Here is an 8,284-nt window from a genome sequence, read left to right as displayed (position 1 = left end):
CAGAAATACTTCGGTGAGTTCAACACACAGAGCACCAGACTATCTGATGAGGCTATCAGCATCTGTGCACAATGCTTCAGTGAGTGCAAACTCTTCTGCCACTGACACTGTGAGAAACCGTCCAAATAATATTCTAATTAATCACCAGGAGGATCATTATTCATAATCACAACCTCGATGATTAACCAGAATATCATTCCGGTAGTCCCGACACGTGTTTTATGCCCAAGATCGGAACACATGCCTTTTCAACATGTACATCACAACAAAGCTTAAGAAAGAGCGAGTAATTAACATTATATTACAGCAAAAGAGAGTTAGGAGGAGACTAAAACCTGCTCAACTCCTAACTAGCAAAAGAACGAAACAGCGGAAGACTAAAAGCTATACAACAAAAGGATATAGAGCCATATGCCCTTAAGCTCCATACCAGAACACTGAGTTCGGAGTAGAGTGTGCTACTCCTGCCCGCCACCCTGATCGGCAGGCACAAAGTAGCCAAACACTGCCCCCTCCTCGCCGACCTGTGAACCTGCATCAACTTAAGGGCAGCACCCTGAGTATGAAAGTACTCACAAGTCTTACACAATATGGGTATATAATATCCCGACTCCAAGGATTATGCATTGAGCTGTTAGCAAGAATAGGCCATAAGGTTAAGTAAAACATATGCGGTAAGCAACCTAGATATATGTGTGAGCAACTAATTTAACCAACATATATTAACTTACCCTACAACTACCAACTGATCATATGAAACTGAAACCACATTAGTATCAATGCATAACAAGTATCATCTCGATCACCTCCCACATATCCAAACCATACAACTGAACCAACTACGAGAACTCTACGACCGGGTGCAAATGAAATAATAGCATGCTCATGACTGAGAGCGCGGCAGTTCGAACTGTTTATACAACCTGCAGAGGGATACTCCTGGACCCACACAACACGAGGACCATACAGCTTGTGCCACCCGCTAAAGTGCACACAAGGGGATACTCGTGACAACCTTTCTCGATCAGCCCCAACTGTGTGGGACATGTATCGCTCGGCGCGGCGATACTAGAACTACTCCCGGAGCAAACTAGTACCGCTTACAAGCCCTCCCGCTCACACCGTCGATGTCCACGCCCATAAAGCCACAGCTGCGAAGGTATTCGGTTCGCCTTACCATTAGATCAGCATGTGGTGAGTAAGGTAAGTGCTAAAGCCAACTACCCGATGATCGGCCTTAAACAATGCAAGCGGCCTACAGTGTCCGGTTTTTCCTCTACCGACCTACCCAGGGGAACTCTACATCCGAGCAGCACAAAATACCATCCTAGCACCACCCACATCTCGTATGATACTCACCACTCGACCAACCAACACCAACAACCCAACACGGTAACCATTGTGAAAGTAATTTAACCTATAGCTTGCGAACGATGGGACGTTCCACTGCTCGACTTCTACCGAGGACCTATACATTGCTAAGCGTCTCGCATTACTTTTAAGTTAGACCTTAACATGATTAAACCCAAGCTACAAGGATATGGATCAACAATACAATAAGGTAGAGACAATACAATTCAACATATGATCTACCCATCAAAACCCAACATTGACTTCCTATACATGCAAACCTATACATAAGCATAATTTATCAATACTTAGACTTCATTCAATACGACAAAGGTGCAATATGATAGATGTTTGCTTTGCTGTTCAGGTGTGTCGGTGTATTTAGAACCAGGGGTCCCTAAGTCCCGAGGCCAGGCCGGCCATCCACCACATATCACCACCCTGCAAGGTAGGTAGAAGCGAAGTCCCGGGAGAAGGTGCTCGGGGCCGCCGCTTCTGGTTCCCGAGCACCCTAGTTCCCCGATGATCCGCAGAGCCCAAATACTAAGAAGGAAGTGCTCGGGAGAGAGTGCTCGGGGCTGCACGTGGCAGCCCCCGAGGACTCGGTGCCCCGAAGGTCCCACCGAAGTGCTCGGGAGAGAGTGCTCGGGACTGCACGTGGCAGCCCCCGAGGACTCGGTGCCCCGAAGGTCCCACCGAAGTGCTCGGGAGAGAGTGCTCGGGGCTGCACGTGGCAGCCCCGAGGACTCGGCGTCCCGAAGGTCCCACCGAAGTGCTCGGGAGAGAGTGCTCGGGGCTGCACGTGGCAGCCCCCGAGGACTCGGCGCCCCGAAGGTCCCACCGAAGTGCTCGGGAGAGAGTGCTCGGGGCTGCACGTGGCAGCCCCCGAGGACTCGGCGCCCCGAAGGTCCCGCCGAAGTGCTCGGGAGAGAGTGCTCGGGGCTGCACGTGGCAGCCCCCGAGGACTCGGTGCCCCGAAGGTCCCGCCGAAGTGCTCGGGAGAGAGTGCTCGGGGCTGCACGTGGCAGCCCCCGAGGACTCGGTGCCCCGAAGGTCCCACCGAAGTGCTCGGGAGAGAGTGCTCGGGGCTGCACGTGGCAGCCCCCGAGGACTCGGTGCCCCGAAGGTCCCACCGAAGTGCTCGGGAGAGAGTGCTCGGGGCTGCACGTGGCAGCCCCCGAGGACTCGGTTCCCCGAAGGTTCGCGCAAGATCATTTAACGACCCGAAGGGTCCCGTCGTCAGGGTGTCATCCAGTCAAAGGCCCAATGCCGCATTTAATAGGCACGCGCGGTCTGACATCCTGACATCCTGACATTCTCAGCTGCCCACGCCCCAGTGTCAGACCCTGCCATGTACTGGCAGGGGGCCGTGGGTCCATTAAATGCACGGGTCCCGTCCCGTTTCATCCAGGTGCCTCGGGATAACGTTGCCAGAATCGAAGCGCTCCGCCTGCCACCCTGCCCTGGCAGAAGAACAAGACAGGGTGGGCGCACTGGGCACCTCTGAGGCTGCCCGGTGGGCCCCTTTTAGGGCGCCCCGAGGCTTCCGCAGCGGCTGGTGGTCGAATGCGCGCCGCCTTTCTCCACCGCCCCTGTCACTTCGCCAAGATGAAATGATTACGCCCTTCTCCGTGGCACCTTGGCATTCACGTCCCCTCTTTCCCATTCAGGATATGTTGAGGTCGGCGCGCCTATAAAAGGAAAGGATGGAGAACACTAAAAGGAGAGAGCAAAAAAAAGAGCCCCCGACCACAAGACGGCCAAGAGACCAGACAACCAACAATCTCCGGCGAACCAGGCCAAAGATAGATCGACAGACACTCGAACCAGCTCAAGTTAAGCTAGAACAGAAGAGCCTCAAGCTCTTTGTAAACAGTTCTCCCCTTAGAACCAGATATCTCCTTGAAGAATCCCCTTCAAGGATAAATATAGCGCTCATACAGGAGTAGGGTGTTACGCCTCCGTGCGGCCCGAACCTGTCTAAAACCCGGCGTACCCACTTTTCCTTGCATTAGAGTGATCGTCTCCCACCAGCCATCGCATTTATTTCCGTTCCCGATTATTTCCCACACAAGCTTTTCCAGGATCATCCCCCGGCCGAATCTCTAAAAAGGGGGTCTCTCGGGATCCCTGCGACAGGAGTTCACTCTCCGACAAGGTGGCTGCCCAAAATTTCCTTCGCTCTCCTGAAACACCGGCTCGATGTTCTTAAAAAGAATAACGCGTGCAATACCATGAGTATGGATGAAATGCAATAATGTATGCCATAGGATGCGCAAAATATGTTAAAAGTGCAACACATGTGAGCTAGAATAAAATTGGGACTCAGACCAATTTGAAAAGTTGCTGAAAGTGCGGAACCTCCGGAGAATTCTCCAGAACCTCCAGACATATGCGGACTATCCGCAAAATTCTGGGGAACATCCGGACATTTGCGCAACTCAGGCAAACTCCAGACTATCCGGACTTTTCTCCGGATACTCCGGACATGTGCGGACCCTTCGGACTTTTGTCCGGACACTCCGGACCTAGCTGAAAATGTGTTTTTTTTGACAATTCATCGATCGATTCAACTCCAAACTTGAATTTATGCTACATACACATGCGCATATACCATACTAAAGGTTCTAGACTAACTTTGAAGCTTAAACCTAGGAAAATCTTGAATACAATTCAAAATGCCATTTTCCCAGAAAGTGCGGACCCTTCGCACTTTGGTGTGGAACCTCCGCACATGTGCGGACTATCCGCACTTTTATATGGATACTCCGCACTTCCCAGAACTCTCCTGATTTGGGGAAAAATTTGCCAAATCGAAATGTGATCTTTTCCAAACTAAAGAGAAACATGTTTGGGATGGATTATGGAGTCTAGAATTCATTCATCAATCTAGTAACTCGATTCCTAACTCAAAACTCATCTAAATCCTCATTTTGGTCAAAAACCTCAAAAGCTCATGAACTTTGCTAAAGCTTGAAATCGATCAACCAAATCACAAATTCTTGCCATGGGGAGCCTAAGAGACTTACTCAAGATGCTTGTAGAGTTGGGTGACTGTTGAGGAGTGGAGGAAATGGAGGGAAATCGAAGAACTCTGGTGTTTCTTGTGCTTCAACCATGAACACCAAAAGACATCAAATCCGGCTTGAATCTTTCGAGAAAATGAAAATAGATTGGATGAATGAGTAGCTTATGAGCTCTAGAATGCAATGGCACCATATGCATACCTTCAATTCTTCTCTAGAGCTCGAATTTGAGAAGAAATGGAGAGAGGGCTTGAGAGAGAGAGAGAGAGAGAGAGAGGGAGCTGCAGCTGCTGTTGCACGAGAGAGAGAGAGAGAGAGAGAGAGAGAGAGAGAGAGTAGGTGGGCTGCCCATTTGAGTAGTTGGAGGGTGGGGCCATATGTGGGGCCTACATGTAAGTGAAATGTGTCCATTTTCGCTGCGAATTTAATTCTTTTCTTTCCCGGATTTCCTTCTCTCATCCAAATGGTTTCATACGAATTGCATTAATATTTTGAATTATAATTACGCAATATTAAGCATAATGCTTAAAGAGCATGATCATGCTTAATTGCGTGATTAAAAATTTGGGGACGTGACAGGCACAGCCCCACCAGACATACCCCAACAGTCCATGCGAGCGCCGAGAGGCCCGCAACCCCAAGCATGCCCAACGCGAGGAAGCCCACAACGGAGAGCCCCATGGCCGGCATGAGCACCGGGCTGAAGAGCACGAGGAGCGGCATGGCTAGCGCGGCGCCCGTGATAGTGGTCGCCAGGGCAAGCCCTGAGAGGCTGAGTAGAGCGGTGCCGAGCAGGACCAGGAGTGCAGACGCACTTGGACCTGCTGCCCTTGGAGGCTGAGTGGTGGGGAGGAGGTAGGGGAGGAGGCCAGTGTCCAGCGATGGGGAGGAGACAGGGGAGGGGCGGTGGGGAGGAGGCCGGCGCCTGGTGGTGGGGAGGAGGCAAGGGAGGAGGTTGGTGTCCGACGGTGGGGAGGACTGGATGAGGCGTGTGGGAAGAGATAAGGTTGGTCTGTTGGATCTGACGTCTAGCATTGGGGAAGAGATAAGACTGTGAGCAAAGAGCCGGACTTGACGCTATGAGCTAAAATCAGGTCGTATGAAAAAATTGGGTATGATGCCTTCAATGCCGGTTGGTTCTGGAACTGGCACTGATAGTCGGTTTTCAGTGCCAGTTCTTAGCGGTTTAATTATTATTCGTGCACGGAAGATTAAAAACCGGTACTAATATATTTTTAGCAACTGGTACTGATGAGTTGCTACTTATTACCTGTTCTGTAGTAGTGGATGTTGACTGACACAATCCAGTACTGAAAAGCGTTTCGTCAGCCACCCGAATAATTTGACCAATCTAATCTCATTCTTTGATGGATGCTTCCTCTGCAATCAAGCCACAAGCCAGTAACACAAAAGTTTTCTCCATTCTCTGCAAGACACAGAACAACTTGCACAGCGAAAAGATTAACGCATCTCCTATTCTTAGGTCGACTAAAATTCGCAGATTTCATAGTGACTGGTACTATTTTTGCATGTCGCCCAGATTAACGCAGATTTTTAGTTTAACTACTTAGGAGGACAAATCAAACATCCTGCTTGCTCATTGTACGACAAAAAGTGCTGAGTAGGTCAATACACTGACTGGTTGGAAATAGATTTGCTCCCTTTTTATCATGAAGAGGACAAGGGTGTGCTCTATCAGGATGCTAAGATATATGCCAGCGTTCAATAAGATACAACATTAGGCAGGAACATAATTATACTAGGATGTAAAAAGCGCAGAGATGGTGACCGCAGCACATGTTAGAGGAGTTTTGGAATTCTTTTGTCCCTTACAAGTGTCACACTTCACTAAATAAGCTTACACAAGGCGGCGAATAAGATTGAGCCGATTTGTTTGGTGCAAGAACAAAGGCATAAGAATTGTCGTGACGTAGATAGAGCCAAACTCTTTGTGGTTGTCCAAGTTACTCCTTTCAATCGTAAAAAGTGTGCTATTTGGACATCGAAAGTGCGTAAGATGATAAACGGCCTCTAAAAAATAATATTTTTCTAGATTCTAAGTCAAACGTAGTCACACGCGCACATCTAAATATACCTAAATGGAGCATCCTATGGTACTCTTTGACTATTACTATTTTTGCTATAAATTTAATTTAGAGAGAAATGTAAGCACCCGTAATGTTAACATTTATTCTTCTAACATTATCTAAATATTTTTCTAGATAAACCACACATTATTTTTGCATGTCCGGTCTTAACGATGTAGGAATATTGGTAGCTAAAGGTTGGATGGCACATATCCCAGAATGACACTCAGCTGCAGCCAAGGATAAGCGTTTCGGTTGTGCTATGCTCACCGAGGGAACGTTCTCTGTGTGACCACAAAGAGGAAGGCTTGGCTGGCATCTCGAGTAGTCGAACCATCGCTATCTCTCACTCACAAAGAAATCAGCTAGCTAGCGATCATCCCAATCAAGTGAGCTGTGAACTGACGCGTAGGGGAAAGAAACAGAGGCTCTTTCAAGTCACACCGAACGCGCGGTGCGCCACGGGGCACCGAGAAGCATTGGCGCCATGGCGGTGTAGCTGGTACGAGCGCGACGGCATTACGCATCAAATCGAGGGAGTAACCCAGTGCAGGTCGCCGTCAGTACTGAGACAACAATGCCATCTATCTTTTCAGCACAGGCGACTTCAGAAGGCCCGTGTCACCGATCGAAGGCTTGGGATGAACTCTAATAAACCGCCACGTTCTCTCATGCTCCTCTCGTCGATCCTGAACGTGGCTGCGGGCTCTGTCTCGTGCCGCCACAAAAATTTCACGTGGATCGGCATGGCTTCCTTGCAAGATAACTGCATGAGGGTGCGCTAAAAAAAAAGTGTCGACTGCATCTGCATGGCAAGGACCCGCGGCGGCCGGTGGCGGACGGCGAGCCGTGGAAAAAAATCTGCGTCGTCCCCACGAAAACAAGGCGTGATCTTGTTGGGTTCCGGCAGTGGAAAGACATGTCATGAGCCATGCCCCATGATCGCGTGGAATCTGTACGAAAGGTAGAGCCATCAGACATCGTCAGGCATTTCGATTTCTCGTGGTGGCGTGAGTCCTAGCGTCTTCTTGGTCAAAATATAAGGTGCTTTGTGGTCTATTCAACAGCTAGTGTTTTCTCACGCATCTGCATCCGAGTTTTCCTCGCTTTTCCCTCCCCCACTGCTCGCCAGGGTCCTCTCTCCAATGTCGGCGAGCCTCCGCCTCAGCATCGCCTCCTTCCCCGCATCCCCTAAGCCATCTCCATCGCATTAATACCCTTCTTCGAAAACTCATCATCCCCACCACTCTCTCCTACGTGCAGTGGCGGACTCAGAGCCCGGCGACCCTGAGCACTCGCCCGGGCTCCGCCCCAACCCGTCTCTGTACCTCTATATAGGTTATGACGAAATTCGTGATTTAGATCGGTCAAATTTTGGGTAAAGTTCAGCTTGCACGGGCACGGCCTGCATCTAGCCCAGGCTCCCTAAAATCTCTGGGTCCGCCACTACCTATGTGGTCTCCAGTATCTACCACTGTCAGATCCAACGTCACCGTCCATAGCCTCGTAACCTATCATTTGTTGTCCCTCTCGCTGCTATTTAGTGTTGATTCTAGAGTAAAGAATGATTTATTTTATTATAATAAGAAAGACACCCATAAATGATGCTTATTTGTGTTTGAGATTGATGTATGTTGTTGGATGAGGTTGTTGCATGGTTCCACCTCACCGGATGTTTAGTGTTAGCAAGGTCGTCTCCTCTTTCCCCTTTCTCTTTCACAATACCCTAAGTAGGTCTCTAGCACCATGCCCTTCACCAATGAGTATTGATGACTTCCTTCTAATACACCTTCGCTCCAAAAGTCATATCGTTGCCAATCG

This window comes from Phragmites australis, chromosome 9 (genome assembly GCF_958298935.1).
Source record: "Phragmites australis chromosome 9, lpPhrAust1.1, whole genome shotgun sequence".
NCBI lineage: Eukaryota > Viridiplantae > Streptophyta > Magnoliopsida > Poales > Poaceae > Phragmites > Phragmites australis.
The sequence above is the reverse complement of the archived record's forward strand: the minus strand, read 5'-3'. Positions refer to the sequence as shown.